This window comes from Eulemur rufifrons, chromosome 24, assembly GCF_041146395.1.
Source record: "Eulemur rufifrons isolate Redbay chromosome 24, OSU_ERuf_1, whole genome shotgun sequence".
Lineage (NCBI taxonomy): Eukaryota > Metazoa > Chordata > Mammalia > Primates > Lemuridae > Eulemur > Eulemur rufifrons.
Genome location: NC_091006.1, coordinates 23,201,668 through 23,220,238, shown reverse-complemented (window position 1 = coordinate 23,220,238; position 18,571 = coordinate 23,201,668).

Sequence of the window (18,571 nt, the reverse complement as noted above, 5' to 3'; positions counted from 1 at the left end):
GGCTCCAACCTAGCACACAGGGCTGTGAGAACTAAATGAGTTAAAGTACACAGATGAAATTGCTTAATCGTGGTACTTTTCTTCTTTTTCAACTGATCCTTTTCATAAAGAGAACTCAGCAAAACAGCAGGAGTAACAGTGGAAGAATGGAATTGTTCCCATCTCTGATGACTTTGTGCTTTTCCATTCACACTCCATTGCCCTTCTGGTCCTTCTTTGTAATTCAGAGCACGCACTTGTGAGATGACATATGCTAGTTTCCCTGGTGAGTATTGTCATATCAGGGGCTCAAAGTTGGCCTCTGTTATTGGCAGCTGGGCACTTAATGGTAGTAATAGCTACATCAACTTTGATGAGGGAGTGTGTTATGTTGTTAAGCCCTTGAAAAACTTCTACCCCTACCACCATCGTCACTTCAAGCACTGACCCTCTGGGCAAACACCATGGTGGCCAGGGAAAGAGGCTAAATGTCACTGTCAGGTGGGGCTATCTTGATTATTGAGAATTTCCTCCACTTTGGTTTCCCAGGCGTTTACATGAGAAACAGATATCTTCACACTATGTCCCATAGAGAGGGCTAACCACGTAACTTGTCTTCTGCATCCTTATCACCAATCTTCCAGTTTTATTCTCTCCAAGTCCCTGACAAGGTGACCAGTCTGGTGCTAAGCCTGAGGAGTGTAGATCCGTATCTTAGGGCATCTTTCCTTTCACACAAAGTAGACGCCAGAAATGCAATTTAAAGTTCTGCCTGTTGAGTGGGGTTGTAGTGCATCAGCTGTCCACTTCCAGCTGATGCCAGAATACCATACAGAAATCCATGAGCCAGACACATACTCTTTCCTCTCCATTAATTGGTCATAAACAGAGTTGCCATATAATTGAGCCTCCAAACTGGGACACCTTTAACAATGAAAGGGGGTTGTCAATATTAATGATTAAGTTGAACAACAAGTATAAACCAGTACTATCGAAGGCAAACCTTGACATCTGATTATTCTAGTCATATGGAACTCCCCTTGAAGACAAACATGTGGATTGACAGAAGAGCAGCAAAGTTATCAAAAAGAAATATGTGGAAGTCTGAACCACTTGCTCATGCAATTTACTTGAGCCCTCCAGACCTGCTGAAGCCTGGCGTCATGCCTATTTCCATTTACAATGAAATGCTGCTGCTTGTGTTCAATTTACGATTCAGTGGATGAAGTATCAGCTAGTTCAAAATGGGAAACTCAAATAACATAGTCACTTGGCATCCCATAGTTAGGAATATTGTCTCCACAAGAGCACAGAAGTGAGGCAAGAACTACTTTTCACTAAGAAAACGCTAAGGTTTTGTGCTGTTATTCTCTTATCAGGGCTTGCCCCAGGTCGCATACAACTACAGATACTTCCAGAACATTGAGTCTTCTGGGTCATAATGCCTAATGCATAATGCCATAATGCACAATTCCTAAGTGACAGGGAAGCTTACATTACAGCATGGACCCCTTTCATGTGCTAAGTCCCACACAAAACCGTCAGCCTTTCAAGTTATACAATATGTGGTATATGCTGCCTTCAATACACAAAAAGTCCAACAAGCATTGTGCTTCTTTCTCCTTGTAGGGCGGTGCAAGATGCAATAATTTGCCAACAACTTTAGCTATCCCAACATGCCTTGGACTACTAGACCCCTAGAAATATCATCAGCCCCATGAACTTTTGCAGTGTTTACCTTCCACCCTCTGGCTTGCTACTACATGTTAATCAAATCCTTGTTGCATTATGTCTTCAATGTCCTGGACAGGCATCGTGTCCTATGGGATATAAAGATGATCAAGGACCCTCAGGCCTATATTATGACAGACTGTAAGGGAGTTCACATAGTCCTAGAGTAAGAGAGTATAAATTTGTATTGTCCATGTCTTTTAAAAGCAAACTGCTTCTGACGTTTCTTACCACTTAGAATAGAAGAAAAGCATCAGCCAGATCAACAGATACATACTAGGTGCCATGGGCTATACTGATTTGTTTCAATAAAGTTACCACATCTGGAAATACATCTGCAACTGGCATCACCACCTGATTGAGTTTGCAAAAATCCACTGTAATTTCCCATGACCCATGCAGCCAAACATCTTCCCTGTATCTCTCAAGCTTCCAATAATAATACCAATCTCTGCAATTCTTTCTACAAGATTTAGTATTTTGTTAGGAAGAAGGAATACAGTTCCAGGAGCTTCCTCACAGGGACCTGGTCTCCCCTCAGTTGAGGGGCTCTAGTCCTGGGAAATAGTTAAGAAACTATGAATCCCACTACACGGATCTGAGTTAGGGTCAGTGAACCTAGAATTTTTTTGTCTTTTTGTGTCAAGCAGCACCTTAACAGGATGTCCATCGATGTTTTTCTAGAGACCCATGATCATCTAGCCATCTCCACAGAATCCTATTGGTCACAGCACACCAATTAGCGTTCCACCCTGTGGGTCACTGTGGTCACTGCACACTCCTAGTCTATGAGAGATAAGCACCAGCACCTGGACTCTACTGTTTTGGGCTCCTATTTTTCCCACTGGTATTCCAAAGCAGCATTCCTCATTATCGTATCTGGCCTACAGGTAGATAATACTTCATTGAAGGAAGTGTTTTCTGGGTTCTTCTGGGTGGAGAATGGTGGAGAGTGAATCTGGAGGGGTAAACATAGTACAGTCATCCCTTAATGTTCTTGGGTTCTGCAACTATGGATTCAACCAACTACAGATGGAAAATGTAGTTAAGCCTATGGTGGTTACATTTGTATTGAATACGTACCTACTTTTTCTTCTTGTCATTATTTCCTAAACAATATGGTATAACAACTACCTACAGGGCATTTACATTGTATTAAGTATTATAAGTAATCTAGAGATGATTTAAAGTACTCAGGAGGATGTGCATAGGTGACAAGCAGATACTATGCCATTTTATATAAAGGACTTGAGCATCCTTGGATTTTGGTATCCCAGGGGGTACTGGAACCAATCCCCATGGATATCAAGGGACAGCTGTGTATCCATTATACCATTGTGTCAGGTGTGACATAACTACTGTTGGTGTAAAGATAACAATCTTTATGTAGTACGTGAATAACCTTTTTTTATTTATATCAAGTGGTGCTGGGTTTCCAGCACAAAAGAGATTTTTTTTTAAGAAGGAAAGAGGAGTTTATTAATTTGCCAGCAAATGAGGAGGCTGGCAGACTCCCATCGCAAACTACCAGTGTCCTGTTTCTGAGCAGAAGTACAGAACTTTCAAAGGTTCTGATTAATCCTATCTTTGGCTAAGGCAATCTCATGACCTCCAATTAATCCCATCTTCAGCTAAGACAATCTCGTGACCTCCACCCAGACAATTCCCTTGAACCATTTCCTGTGGCACAAGGAACAAAGGACATTCTCCTGCCCTTACCGACCACTGGCCTGAGGCAGAGTTGTAGGTTTTAGTTCTCAAAAAGGGTGAGGGGGTTTTGAAGAGACAGAAAACATCTGCACCCTTTTTCAGGCCATTTTCTCTGTTACATATTCCCCACTGTCGATTTTACCCTTCCGTATCTATGGGACAAGGGGTGACGTAGTCATCAAGCTACTTCCTGCTCAACTGGGGTGATATTTTAGATGGAATGTACAGATTATCAGGTAAATAGGGGAATAAGCAATAACTATAACCGTGAGGATTGACAGGTGAAATGGACTCTCTCTACACAATGTCCAATACACGGCTGGGTTAGCAAAGAATTGTGAGACCTCTGAGTGCAGAGCTATCTATCAGTTGTACCCTGTGGGTGATTTGAAGACTGGCTTCTGCAAATTCAGAAATCAAGTACAGAAATACTTGTACCAAATGAGGTTTAGGATAACATCCAACAGCAAGACAGATCAGCAGAAGCAGCGATAGCCTGGGGATATCCTCACTAAGGAGTTGTCCGTCCATCTTTGGTATGATGGATGCAAGGTTTCACTTCTAACCATTTTAATGAGGTCTGAATTGTTAGAGGCATGTCATAGGGTCCCTTCCACTTCTTTGTTTCCAACTGGGGCAGGGACCTGAAAGGGGCAAACTCATGTATAGTGGTTAGTACCTGATCCACTCATTTAACATATTGCTTTATTCTATTTTTTTTTTTTTTTTTTACTCATGATTTTGTTACTGTACTTACCTCGGGATGCTAGGAAAGGTCTCTCATAAACTATTTCTTAGGGGCTTAACTTAAGCCCATTGCTAAAGGGCTACCCTTATCCAGGGGAGGGCAGGCAGCAACAGCCTCTCTAGGTGTAGGGCTTTGCTAACGTGTTGGGTAACCTCTGCTAAAAAGGAGGGCTCATTGTCACTCTTGTGAAATGTCCAGGGCTCTGCAGAGTATGCTCCTGGTCCTGTTGAGAATGGCATGCCTGCTGACGTCCACACTGTAGGAGGAGGAGCCACTGAGCAGTCTCTATAGCTGTCTGTCCACAGCGTCCATCACCAGCATGCCACTCTCTACCTGCCCCGCCTCTTTCCCTGGTCTGCTGATGTCTGTTATCCTGTCCTTCTCTGAGGCCTGTTCCTGCCCTGTGCTGGCGTACGTGTGCAGGAGCTCAGCGAAGGCCCTGTCTCAGGCCAGCAGCTCCTGGTAGGAGCCCATCTCAGAACCTCAAACATTCTCTCCATTTGGGTAGGACAAATCTCTACCCATCCTGAAAAGGTATCTACCGATACAAGCCTAGACATCCGAGTGAAACTGTCAAGCATCAAAAAGGAGGACCCCCCCCTCCACATGTTGGGCTCCCTGTGAACCAGGCCACCTTTATGTCCTTGGACCAAGTACATAAACAGTTGCAAACAGGGTTCCACCAAATCCATTGAGGCATCATGCTACCAATGTGTATATTTATGTAGATGCCACATAAGAGGCCAAAACAAAGCTTTGGGTAGGAGAGAAGTCTATGAGAATTCTGTCTCCATTTGGCTGTGCCATTCCAAATGTCAGAGCCCCAGTCTTTAGTTTTAATGGGGATCTAAATCTAGCTGGGGTATCAAGGCCCTGAGGAACATATCACCTCCAGTGGCCTCCTTAGCATCTCTGCCAGCGGCCTGATTGCTTTTTATCGTGCTGGCCACCCACTTGGGCTCAGCCATGGCCTATATTAGGGCCATTATTTTGGTGGCATATTTAATATCCTTACTCACTTTTGGTAGCTTTCTTCTTTCCACTGCTGTAATGGTGTGCAGGCTTACTGAGGACCGAACTTCAAAGTGCAATGGCAGTCTCCTGTATACTTCACCAGGCCCTGGTATTCATCCAGCAGGAGCTTGGCAGCGTCCCTTCCCCCAGAGGTGAGTTTCTGATGCCTCTGAAACAACCCCCAATGCATCCGCTACCTTCCCAGTTTCACCTCCTGGGCCTGCTGTGACAAGCTTCTCAGCTGCCACTTATCTACGGCTGCCTCACTGCCACCTGGCCCCTCCCCCCGCCACCCCTTGTCTGGCTCACAGAGCACCAGGCATGGCTGGTGCCAGGGATCGGGGTAGCAACCAGGGAACGGGTCTCTCAGACTGGTTCTGTTCATGCGGCTAGTGCAAATCGAATCCCCCTGTCCATTTTTCCCAGGGCTGTTGTAGGGATATTTGGAGGGAGGGGGCTCCAGGCCCCCTCCTTCGCCGTCTGAGTCCCAGACTTTAAACTATTTGCTTTCCCGGAGGCTTCCTGCCGCCCAGAGTCCTTTACAACTTGGGGCAATGTTCCTTTCAAGGTCTTTCCTCTTTACAAAAACTCAGTCTGGGGCAGCTTTTTTGCCCTTTCCTTTTGGCTGTCTCAGAGGACCCTGCCGGCTGTTCTTTCACATTCAAGCCCTCGATCTGATATTGCCATAAATTGCCCTACGACAGTTACGGGTTCCCACTGGACCAAATTGAGTTTGCTGCTGGGAAAGACCGTTGCGAACCCCAAGTCATAATTTTCTAGGCATGGGACTGAAGAGTTAGTTCAGGGGGTGCCCTCCCTGGCCAATGCCGTGGTGCCAAGATGGCGGCGGCAGCAGGCGTTCCTTTCCCTTGCCGCGCACCACTCAGCAGGGGGGCCGTGTGCAGCGTCCTCCCTGCTGCTGGTTCGCACCACTCAGCAGGGGGGCCGTGTGCAGCGTCCTCCCTGCTGCTGGTTCGCACCACTCAGCAGGGGGGCCGTGTGCAGCGTCCTCCCTGCTGCTGGTTCGCACCACTCAGCCGTGGGCCGTGTGCAGCGGTCCTCCCTGCTGCTGGTTCGCACCACTCAGCAGGGGGGCCGTGTGCAGCGTCCTCCCTGCTGCTGGTTCGGCAGCTCTGGCCCCAGGCTGTGGCATCGCCCAGTCCCTCGCCCTGGCAGGCTGGAGGGGTTCCAGTGGGGGCAGGAAGACCTCATTTACCAAAAAATCATACAAACACAAATCATTTTATATACTATAAACAATGAGTTTTTCTCAGAGAGCCTGAGACTCAGCATTTTAACTCTATAGTGGCAGGTCAACCATTTGAACTCTGAATTTTAAAAGAACCAACAGCTCAGAATAAACCAAGGACCACCAACCACCACTTTTCCTCACACTCCATACAAGCAGTACCACAATACAAAAAACTCACCAGACAAGTGGCATGAAAACTCACAATCAAACACAAGCAATAGGGAATTGCCAACACAAACAATGTAAAATGCCACGGCCTATCAATCAAAAGGGAATTTTCACTTGCCAGCCACTTCTCCTCACACTCCGGCATGTACACTGGCCATTCTCTACTATAAGTTAACCATTCAGCCAAAGTTTTTTCCCAACGGGACTTGGAGATAGAGCTTCCTTACATTGCAACAAAACTCACAAATCACAGACAACACAGGGGGTCCTCAACACGAAAATGCCTATCAAACAAATGGGAATCCAAAGGGGACAAATGCTACCCAAATGGCATCTAACACGGTGCCTTAAATGCCCTACTACAGGGCTGGACAGTTCACAAATGGAAACCCAAAGGGGATAAACACCATCCCAAATGGAAACGGTGATTGGAATCCAAAGGGAATAAATGCCACCCCAAATGACTGGAAGGTTCAAAACCCTCCCCAAATGAGTGGCCTAATCCCCCCATTCTCTGGGAACCACAAAGGAGCTCTGAATTCAAACCAGGTTCCCTAATTCCACTCAACCTCGTGACTTCAACCCCCAAAAGATGCCTCAAAACAAATGCCCTGCGGCAAGGCTGGAGGGTTCAAAACCCTCACCAAATGGGTGGAATCAGGGTCTCAGCGTGCACGCCGGGGAATAGACACTTTCCAAATCCATTTCCTTCTCAGCTCAGTTCAGATTGCAGGGAGCTGCGTCTACTTCAGGAAGACAGAGACGGGAGTTACCCGGAGCTAAAACAGGCTCCGGAAGCTGCTGAGGCTGTTCCTTTATCTCTTACCTCGAAAAGAAGTTGCTTCTATCCACAAAGATCCACAACTTTTACCCGAAACTGCCCCTGCCTCTTCCAGCAGTCATAGGGTGCTGTTCCACCGGGGTGCTAATGGGCCCACCCAGGGATGCCAAATTCTGTTACCAAAAGTTCAGCACTTGTTCCCAAGGCCACATCAGAAGAACAAGGTCAAGTCATCTGAGGAGAAGGAGAGAGGAGTTTATTAATTTGGTGGCAAACAAGGAAGTTGGCAGACTCCCATCTCAAAGTACTAACATCCTTGAGATTCCTTTTAAAATAGATTTTAAGTGTGGAGATGAAAGAAAAAATATCAAGTAAATAGTACAGTTTATAATCAGATATGGCAATAATCATAAAGATAGTCCATAAATGACCATGTACATGAATAAACTATGGGAAAACATTGATTTAATTCAACCTTCTCATTTATGGGTGAGGCGTCTAAGCCCCAGAAAAGTAATGTCTTTTTTCAAGTTTTAGTTGTATCGAAGACTGAAGAACCCAAGCCTCCGGTTTTCCCACTCAGTGTGCTCCTGCACAGACCCTGCACAGCAGTCGAGCATTCTTTTGACAATCTAATGAAAGCTGTGAATCATCTTCTCCTGAAAAAGTCAATGGAGAGAACACACAAAATTCGGCCTACAATTTTAGTAATTACTCAGACAGCCTAAAGTTCGTGCACAGACCTAAGGTTAAGAAACCCTAATGTACTCATTTAAATATGCATCAGTGTAGGATATTGCACAAGACAAAGCACATAGGCAAAATGACCCAGACTCAGTGTCTGAATTTTATTAGAACTTGAAAATAGTCTTTTCTGGAAAATGAGTCTCAAATACATTAAAGCTTTGAACACCAAAGTGTGTTCCTCTTCCATCTGAAACTGCTCAATACCAAAACATTGACTTCTGAAGACAGCATGTGACTACCAGTCCAATGACATCAACAGACTGTGCTGCATCTTTCAAAGAAGGAGACCAAACCAGAAGTTTAGATGATTTCTTTCTTCCATAAACATTAGAGACCGGCGGAGAAGTAGAAACAGCAGCAACCACACTCCGCCGAAGCCAGACATTAGAAACAAAAATTCCCAGCTTCAAGAAATGATCATTATGAAACTGTTTGTCATAACACCTTTTGCTGATGCCTTCAGCTCTCTCCCTGCACTTTCATCTTTCCCCAGGGTTCAGCAGCTTTCTACCCAGAGACCCACCTAACAACCGGTTTGATAATGACTTAAAGATAAGCTGTAGTGAGCACAGTGAAGGAAATGACTGTGGGTTTTCCAGAGAGGATAGGGATTTTCATTCTAATTTATTCACAAACTAGAAATGCATGGGTGTTATTAAAAGATGTGTTTTGGAAAAACTGACATAAAAAAGTCAACCCTGGAGTTATGTGTCTAGCACACTTTGGATATCATTTTAATAGGACTGTCTAGGGCTTTGCTATCTCCATGAAGCAAAGGGGATAGGTTCCCAGAAAACAGATGCTTCAGCACTTCTATGGGTGGGCGGCCAGCAACTATTATTCCTCCTCCTTGGAAAAAATGAAAGAAAGAAAGAAATCCTAGTAGAAACTATCTGCCTTGGACCTCCGAGGCTTTCTTTCATAGCCACTCAATGCCCAAATATGCCAAGTCAGGTACTGTCAAGCCAAGTTTAGGAAATATAGTTTTCCCTTTAACAGTGGATTTTAAAAGACATAGCTTTTATCTCCTTTTTTGCAATTTTGGAATTGTTAGTGCCAAGAGTGTTTTTGTGAACAGTCCCATGCTAGTCTTAAGGTCTGTTACCTATCCCAGTCTCCTGGAAAACACATCTGTTCAATAAATATTAAAATGGACACAAAGATTAAACAGTGTTCTGGACATTAGGAAAACAGCAGTAAACAAAATATTAAATCTATGATCCAATGTCAGGTCATGAGAAATGCTATGAAGAAAACTAAAGTGGGTGAGTGAAGAGAGAGGGAGAAGGGATGTTGGGATGGTCAAGGAGAGCTCTCTGGGGAAGGGACATTTCCATACAATGATTTCAAAACGGAAAAGTCCTGCGAGAACAGCTAGCCAAACACACATTTTTAAAAAACTGAATGCAAAGTAAGCTAAACAACTTGCTCAAGGTTACACAGAGAAGAATATGGGAGTCACAGTTAGAAACCAGCCGGATGCCTCCCTGATTAAAGCATTTCCAATCCGGTGTTCTGAGCTACCTTCTGCCACATTCCACACCCTGAAGGACATTCTTAGTCATAGTGTTAAGCAGGTGGGAGACAAACATGTAAATTAACCCAGACTCCATGCCTGATTTCATTAGAACTTGAAAATATTTTTTCTTATGCAAGCACTAAATGACAATATAGCACAGTAGCTTAAATCCCAATTCTGCCCTTCCTGGCTTGTGACCCTGTTACTTAATCTCTCTGTGCCACAGCTTCCTTATCTGAAAGCAAAAACAAAACAGGCAAATGACACTCAGGTTTAGAATAAGTAATAAAATTCAACATGTAAAGAACTTATGATAATGACTTGCACATATTAAGAGTTCAATAAATACTACATATTACCATGCTTTTTAGAGCTACTAATGTATATCGTATCAGCTGTCATTACAATTGTAAAATATTACTTATATGTGTAATATTTGGTTTTAAGATTGGCCTCCCTGCTATCTCATTAGCTCTACAATGGCAGGAATAGCATTTATCTTCTTTACGTCAGTGCCCTCGGACCTTAGAATAGTACCTGATACAGAAGGTGTGTTCAATAAATATTTACTAAATGAGTTAATGAACTAAAAATGCATAATTTCCATAGTCATTGGAAAAGAAAGCAAAGATGATGAAAATTTTGCCAATAAAAACTGCCAATGCACACTGACTTAATGAGACTCAAATCCAGAATTTACTATTTGTTGTCACAAGAGACAGCTTTAAGTAAGAGGTAGTCTAACTTTATTCTGTATAACCAGCTATATATAATGATCTCCTACCTCTTACTGCCCATAATCACTTATCATAAAAGCCAATTCAGCTAAGCTGCTGCAATTGGTCTTATTTCATTCAGCTAACACATTTTGGCACCCTCTAGCACCCTCTAGGCCCTGGCACCGTGCTAGCCACTGGAGACACAGTGACACCACAATGAATAGAAAAGTCGACACTTCGGTAAATAGTTCCACCAAGGAAAGGACTCAATGGCTGTGGACATGCAGAGGACAGAAACACTGACTCTGCTGGGAATGAAGGGGAAAGTTTCACAGAGGAGGGGATTTTTGAGCTGGCCCTTAGAAGATATGGAGTACTTTTCCAAGTGGAAGAAGAAAAGAAGGAATTCTAGGCACAGTAAACTACACGTGCAGATGGACAAATATGTAGAAAGATCTAGAGAATCCGGAGAGGCACTATAGAACACTAGGGCAAGAGTGTCAGGATGTCAGGGAAAATCATGTGGTATTATGTTTGGGAAAATAAGAGGAAGCAGATGGTGACTTAAATGCCAAGCTAAGAAGTTCACATTTTGTTCTGTAGCTCCCAGGGAACAACCAAGGGTGTCACAGGCTCATAATTGGTTTGGGGGAAATTAATCCCAATAGTGGCATGGAAGGTTGGAGGGTACACTTGAGTGGGGAACAGGTGGAGGCATCAATCCAGCTAGGGTTGTCTCTGTCCTCTGTGTCTTTCTTCTCTGTCTCTGTTCTCTCTACCTCCCTGACCGTGTGTGTGTGTGTGTGTGTGTGTGCGTGTGTGTGTGTGTGTGTGTGCGCAAGCACATTGGTGTCATACTCCCATCATTCTATCTCACTCTTCCTCTCTTGCCCTCTATGTCTCTCTGCTTCTCTCACTATTATTATTTGGTGTGCTGAGTCTTAAACATGGAATGTGGTATCACTGCTAAAAATTGCTCAAAACAAGATATCATGTGGTGAAATAAACACTAAATTGAAAGTCGATGCCCCCCACTCTAACCCTAACCAGTGGTGGATACCCCAGAAAAATCAATTAATCTCTCTAGACCTTAGCTTCTTTATCTACACAACAAGGGTGCTGAATTGCCAGATTTTATTTAATGCCACAAATATTTACTGAGCACCTACTATGTTCTAGGTGCTGGGGATACAGTAATGAGGAAAACAGACAACATTCCTTTGTCTTTATGGAGCTTACATCGCAGTGGAGGAAGACAGACAATCAATTAAGAAAATAATGTGTTAATTGGTGATGAGTGCAATGGAGAAAAATGAAGCAGGAAAGGGGACTGGAAAGGATGATGAGGTTACAATTTTCATTAGGTAAAAACTCACTAAGAAGGTAGCATTTGAATGAGGAACTAAAGGAGGCAAGGGAATGAGCCTTGCAGACTCTGAGAAAAAGTATTCTAGACAAAGGGCATCGCCAGTGTAAAGGTCCTGGGGCAGGAGCATGCCTAAGTCATGTGGCCCATGTGGCTGGAGCAGAGGAAGGATAGAGCGTAGTAGGATCTAGACAGCAGAGGTGAGATGGGATCACAGAGGGCCTTGTGGGTAATGTGAGAACTAGCTTTAACACAGGCTGAGATGAGGAGCCACCAGAGGAGGGGCATGACCTGATTTATGTTTTTCAGGTGTCACTGGCGGCTGATTTGAGACTAAACCGAAGAGGGAAACGAAGCAGAAGGACCAATAGGGTGGTAAGATTCAACCACAGTGAATGGAGATGTACAAAGTGTTCCCATTCTGGATCTATCTTCAAGGTAGAGCTGACAGGATTTGCCCAAAAGTGAGAGAAGAGAAGAGTCGGGGTGACCCCAAGGTTTTAGGTCTGTGGATCTGAAAGGACAGACACAGCTCTTCAGATGACCCTGAAGGTCTCTTCTGACTCAGATTCTATGATTTGGAGAAGCTTTTTCTCTTTTTCCATGGTGGAATCTTCCACTCATTTAGAAACTCTTTTTTTTTTTTTTTTTTTTTTTTTGAGACAGAGTCTCACTCTGTTGCCCGGGCTAGAGTGCTGGGGCCTCACCCTAGCTCACAGCAACCTCAAACTCCTGGGCTCAAGCAATCCTCTTGCTTCAGCCTCCCCAGTAGCTGGGACTACAGGCATGTGCCACCATGCCCGACTAATTTTTTTTTCTATATATTTTTAGCTGTCCATATAATTTCTTTCTATTTTTAGTAGAAACGGGGGTTTCACTCTTGGTCAGGCTGGTCTCGAATTCCTGAGCTCAAGTGATCCTCCCGCCTCGGCCTCCCAGAGTGCTAGGATTACAGGCCTGACCCACCGCACCCAGCAAAGACAACATATCTGAAGAATGAAACCTTGGAGTCCAAGGACCCGCTCGTCTAACACCCTGAAGGTGAGCTTATGAGATCCATTCTCTGTGAACAGATGGATGAATTTGGGTTGTGGCCGGCGGGAAAGGGAACCCACACAATACCAAAGCCCTCAACAGAGGGCTGCTCCCTGTATATATGTGCCTGTTTAGGAAGAGAGGCTCAAAATGTGTACATCATGTGAATGTAGATTTGTCAGGGTAGGTGCTAACATTTCTGGAAAAAGTGATTAGACGATGTCTGGTAAGAAAGGATGTAATAGACTCAACAAGTTTCGACATACTCAATTATCTAGTTTGCTCTAACTGTTGATTTAAAGGTTGATTCATTCCGCCCAGCATGCACTGCATTTCCAGTAGCAAGGGACTATTTTCTTACTTTCAAGAGAACAAAGGCTTTTTTTTTTTTTTTTTTGGCTTTCCATGCAATCAGACTTTTTTTAAAAAAATCACAATTTATTTCAGTATTTGGAATTGAAAGTTCACACACCTGTTTTATTCAAGTCCATTTTAGAGAGACCTTTCTAGAATATTGGTCCTGGTGTCCTGATACCACTGGTAAAACATACCCACTGAATATGTCTACTCTATTTACAGTGAAGTGATTAATCGTGAGCGGACCGAGGTTCAAATCCCCATTCTACCACTTAGCCTTGAGCAAGTTATTTAACTTCACTAAGATTCCATTTTTTCAATGGTGAATTCTTGGTGGGGGATCATAGTACCTATACCATAGGGTTTTTGTGAATACTAAATAAGTCATCTAAAGCACTTAGCACAGTACCTAGAACACAGTAAATGAAGTTATTACCATCATACATTCCAAATTGCTTTCATTATGACAGAACAATAATTAGGCAGAGTTTATCATCACTATTTTGTTTTATTAATTAAATTATTTATGTAAATATACATATGTATCTGCTCAAAAAGTGTTTTAGACAGTTCACAGCAGGAAATAGTAATAAGGTTAGTAAAATTAGAAGGTAGGTACAAGGAGAAAGTTTGCAGACAGGCTCATTATAGGGTCAGAGGCAGAGTCATCATAAAACTAACGAAGCACAGGCCTTTTCTACACCCTAAGAGGGTCCCAGACAACGTGTTCACATGGCCTTCAGTTTTTGTAAAATTTGCCCATAATTGGTTAAGACTGCTGTCTCTTTCCACTCCCGTGTTCCCTTCATCACACTTCTCCTAAAATCAAATGATATTGGAATAGCCATGGGTATTTCAAGGAAGTTGAGATGGGGAGACGTTTAGTGTGGGTTTACTGGGATATCTTTATGTTATTCACAGAAGTTTCTGTATGTAGTTAAAATATTGTTAGCCATGCTCATGTAGGAATGTCTTCCAGGAACATTCCTACCTCCCATGCCTGACTCTCAATGCCTACTCATTCCATATGTGACCCAAAGATGCAAGACCAGAGGTCATGCTGCAATAGGAATGTGTCTGTGGCAGCTGGCATTAGAAACATATGGGTAGTTGAGGGAAAATAAGGCTTGAAATGTGCAGAATCAGATGCTATTAGAGAGGTGTACCAGGAAGTTAGAAGAAATAATGTTACTTTCCTTGATTTTGTGATATTTGTACTATTTGTCACCTTTTTAACATCTGAAATTTGTTGCAACTTTTTCTTATCAATGTTTGTGTTGTTCTTATCTATTTGTTCTTTTCCATTTTTTTCTTATCAAAACAAATATTTATTTACATTCTTACCTAATTTTGTGTTCTTAAAGAGACCTTTTCCAATTTTATTAGCTTAGGCTTCTTATAACCTGGATCCACTGTTAATTAAGTATGAAACTTAGCTCCAAGTTTCTTAGTAACCAGAGTGACGAGGAAACACAGAATGTTACATACTTCTTTTTATGGCAAAGGAGGCAATAAACCATTACGATAGTTATAAGAAAAGTGATCAAATATAAAGTATTATTTCCATAGTGAGATGCCATCACAACAAGTTTATATGCAGTGTAAGAAATAGAAAAACAGCCTAACAGGTATGAAATTTACTGTGTTGTAAGCACCAAGTGTGTACGTTTTTCAGTATTTCAACCTCCAAGGCCTGTGTTTTTAAGCGTTGGGCTACATGTTCTCCTAAAAGTGAAGAAAGAATGGAGTACAATCCTATTTGATTTTACATCACTTTAAAACTGATCTTGAATATATACGAGAGTTCTTATTGCTCAGAGCTCCAAAAAATAAACATTACCTCTGAGGGTGGTCCAAATAACCACCCACCAACAGTTACTCACTGACTTCACTGAGTAACTTTTTCTAGACCAAAAGCTGAATTTAAATTGAACAGAATCGGATGAACTTTATGATCCAGTTTCCCTTTTCTATATTCTGTTTATGTAGATGCTTGATTGCTCTTTTGGAGGTTTCTTTGCTTGTTTTTCTGTCTTTTCTTAATGAGTAAATAAGCACAATGAGGAGAAATATTCTTCAGAAATCTTTAGTAAATGTGCCAGTGATCAGTAAATTAAAGCTTAGGAAAGCTCTAATAATAATAGGTAACATTTATTTATTTATAACATTTATTTGAGATACTGTGCTAAGAGCATTAAATGAATTATCCCATTAAATTCTCAACAAATCCATGAAGGGAATCATATTATTATTCCCCAATTTACAAACAAGGAAACTGAAGCTTAAAGAAATTAAGTCACTTCACCAAGATTTTAAAATAAGTTGCAGAAGCCAGAATTTGAATCCACTACTGAGTTCTAGTTCAGAAAATTTCCTATCCGAATATTCTGTGCAGGATAGGCAGGCACCTAAGACAAGGTTTTACATGAAGAAGCCTCTTAGGAAATGTTTGTGGTATAAAATATTATGAACTGTTTAATCTGCGAGAGTTTAAACTGCACCTTTTCTTCTCTTACGTTAGAAGAGTTTCTCAGATCTAGGGCCTGAGAATATGCTATATAAATCATTTCAGAGACAAGTCAAGGTTAAGGATGCTATGTGGCCCCAGTAATGGATCCCTAAGACCCAGATTTCAGGGTCCTGCAGTATTGGGGTGCTCTGCTAATAAAAATCCACAGAAATTCAGCTCAATAGCTGCGCTATAGAAGAGGATCTATTTGCTCTGAGAACTAGGACTGTGTTTATTACTCTCAGATCCTTAGTAAATCATTCTAAGGTATTAATGTAATGTGGATCCATAAAAACACCTTCGTGCATTGATAAGTCAGCCACTGATAGTCATCTTCTAGGGGCCAGGTATTTTACATTTATTATTTCATTTATTTATTAGAAGAAACTTATGGGTAGATAATATTTCCTTAATTTTACTGAACAGAAAACTAAACAGTCGTATAATTTGTGGAAGGTTTAAACTCAGAACTGGCAGCTCTAAACCCCAGCCTTTTTCTGCCATATCTAGAGTAAGAAATCAAAAGACTTTTCTGGTCCTGGTGGCTTAAAATCTAAAGCAATGAGAGGATATTAATAATTGGAGGCAAAGAGAAGTGAGGAGGTCACAGACCATTGGAGGACATGGGTTCTTTTTCAGGAGAAAAAAAAAAGCGTTTTCACACAAGTGCACAAATTCTTATATGCAATGTCTTGTGTTTACAGATCCCAGATTAAGATGCTTTGTTTTAGAGATGAGAAGGGAAATATAGATAAAAAACAAAGAGACACGTTTTAAAAAATTAAAAAACCAAATCATAGACATGTTCACAAACAGTTGTAATTGTTTGGAGGGAAAAAGACTTAGAAAATAACTAGGGATCATTCAAGTAAAGGGGGAAAACATCACAAAGGACTGGTTTCAAAACATTTTATAGATTGAAGTACCTTCTTATTGATTTTTGTTTAATTTTTTTATTTTAATAGATTTAGGGAATACAAGTTGAATGCATCTGTTACATGCAAATATTATATAGTGGTGGAGTCTGGAATTTTGTTGTACCTATCACCCACGTAGTGCACATTGTACCCCATAAGTAATTTTTCTTAAAGAAAAAGAGATTTCATTAATCCCAATTCAGTCCAACACTATTAAGAGTTCACTCATGCAATAGTTCAGCTGGAGTTTAGAAACAAGTATTATTTCATGACCACTAACCACCTGTGTGGCAGAGGGAACAAGGGTAAATACAGAAAGCAAGCCACAGTGAGGTTTAGCAGCAACTCCTAGCAACCTATATGGCTAAGGCCAAAATCAAAAGTCCTGCCTCCATGTGAATGGCACAGGCACAGGCCGGGTCATCCAGCTTCACGACTCCCACTTCACCTCCAAGAATATACTGTCCCCTAGGTGTCCTGCCATTTGCAAATTCATCTCAATGGACACACGTGTTATAATTGCTACTCAGTGTCTATAAAATCAGACAAGGGCAACCAAGCACTTGAAGCAGATATACCTTTGCACATCTTGGATACACACAGACTTAAAAGATATTCCTAGCTTAATGTAAAGTCAAATATTCTAGCACAATTTTATTCTTTGTGGCACTAAATTTGGGGAGCAGGGGGAGCTAAGAAAGGCAGTGTTATTTGCCCCAAGAGAAAGGACATGGCACTTCTTATGCCTTGGTAGAACAGCACCACGTGCAACCACTGGATGAACTGATGTGCACAATTGTACCAAGTAGGAACCAGCTTTTGGCATCAAATTCAATCATTCTTAGTTTTTAAATACCCACATTAAAATAAACAAATATTTTCCTTGTGAGGCCATAAGAGAACAGGAGAATCCAATTTCAGCAAAGATGGCAAAGGTTGCTCTTGTCACTTAAAAGTATAATTGGCCCATTTATTTAAAAGTGGATTCTTTATTATGGAAAGTCAGATATCGGAAAAAAATTCATAACATAACCCCTTCAGTGAATTTCTCAGCTCCTATATTCACGTATTATCATGAATAGCTGAGAGTTCATTTTACCCAGTTCTTTTAAAATTCTGAATCCCCAGTGTCTAAACTACAGCCGACATCAAGAAGAACACTATGTCCTGCTAGCTTTATGTAATACAAAACAACTAAAGTGACCGAGTTGTCCATGGATGTAACATTACAGGTCATTTTAATTACATATAAAATTAATGAAATGTATAAAACTATATATGTAGGCTTGCTTTTTGATGAAAGCTAATGATTTATGACAATAGCATATAGTTAATATTCACTTTTGTTCCTAAAATATCTTTGTCTAAACAAAGTTTCTGTACTTCAAAACCCAAATTCACCAAGGAAAGCATCTTCTAAATCTTACTGCTGTAAGCTCATTTTCCTGGACTGTTATTATACATAATAAGAGACTTGATTTGACAGCTCCTATAATCACACATTATAAATTTTAAATTGGGTGTGCTTTTTTTACCTTAAACTCTTGTGATGGCAAAACCATTTTCCTCAAAGCTGATTGGTTATGCACGTCTACAACAGTGCTTAAATGTGACCTTGCTATGCCAGGCTTTCTGACAAGGAGGAATCTTTTTATTTTGAGCATTTTTGGTACTGGACATGACATCTGCATGAAGCATTTTTGTTTTATTATTAAGAAATAAATGTGTCTTGCTCCTTGAGATCTCCCTGGCTTCAGCAATTTGTTGTCATTTCCACTAGACCATTAAAAATATATTACAAAGAGAGGCTAACAAAATTCAAGTAAAAGTCATTTTTTTATATATCACAGCATCTAACTGGCATTGGGTGAGTATTAGAGATTATCAGCATTAATTATATAATGCCAAATAATGAATGTAATTCATAGATGTTAACTGATGCCCTTATTGCATTCCTTGATGTTGGTTTTATAATCATTGTTTGCAGACTAATCTTCTGATAAAACTTTAAACTCCTTG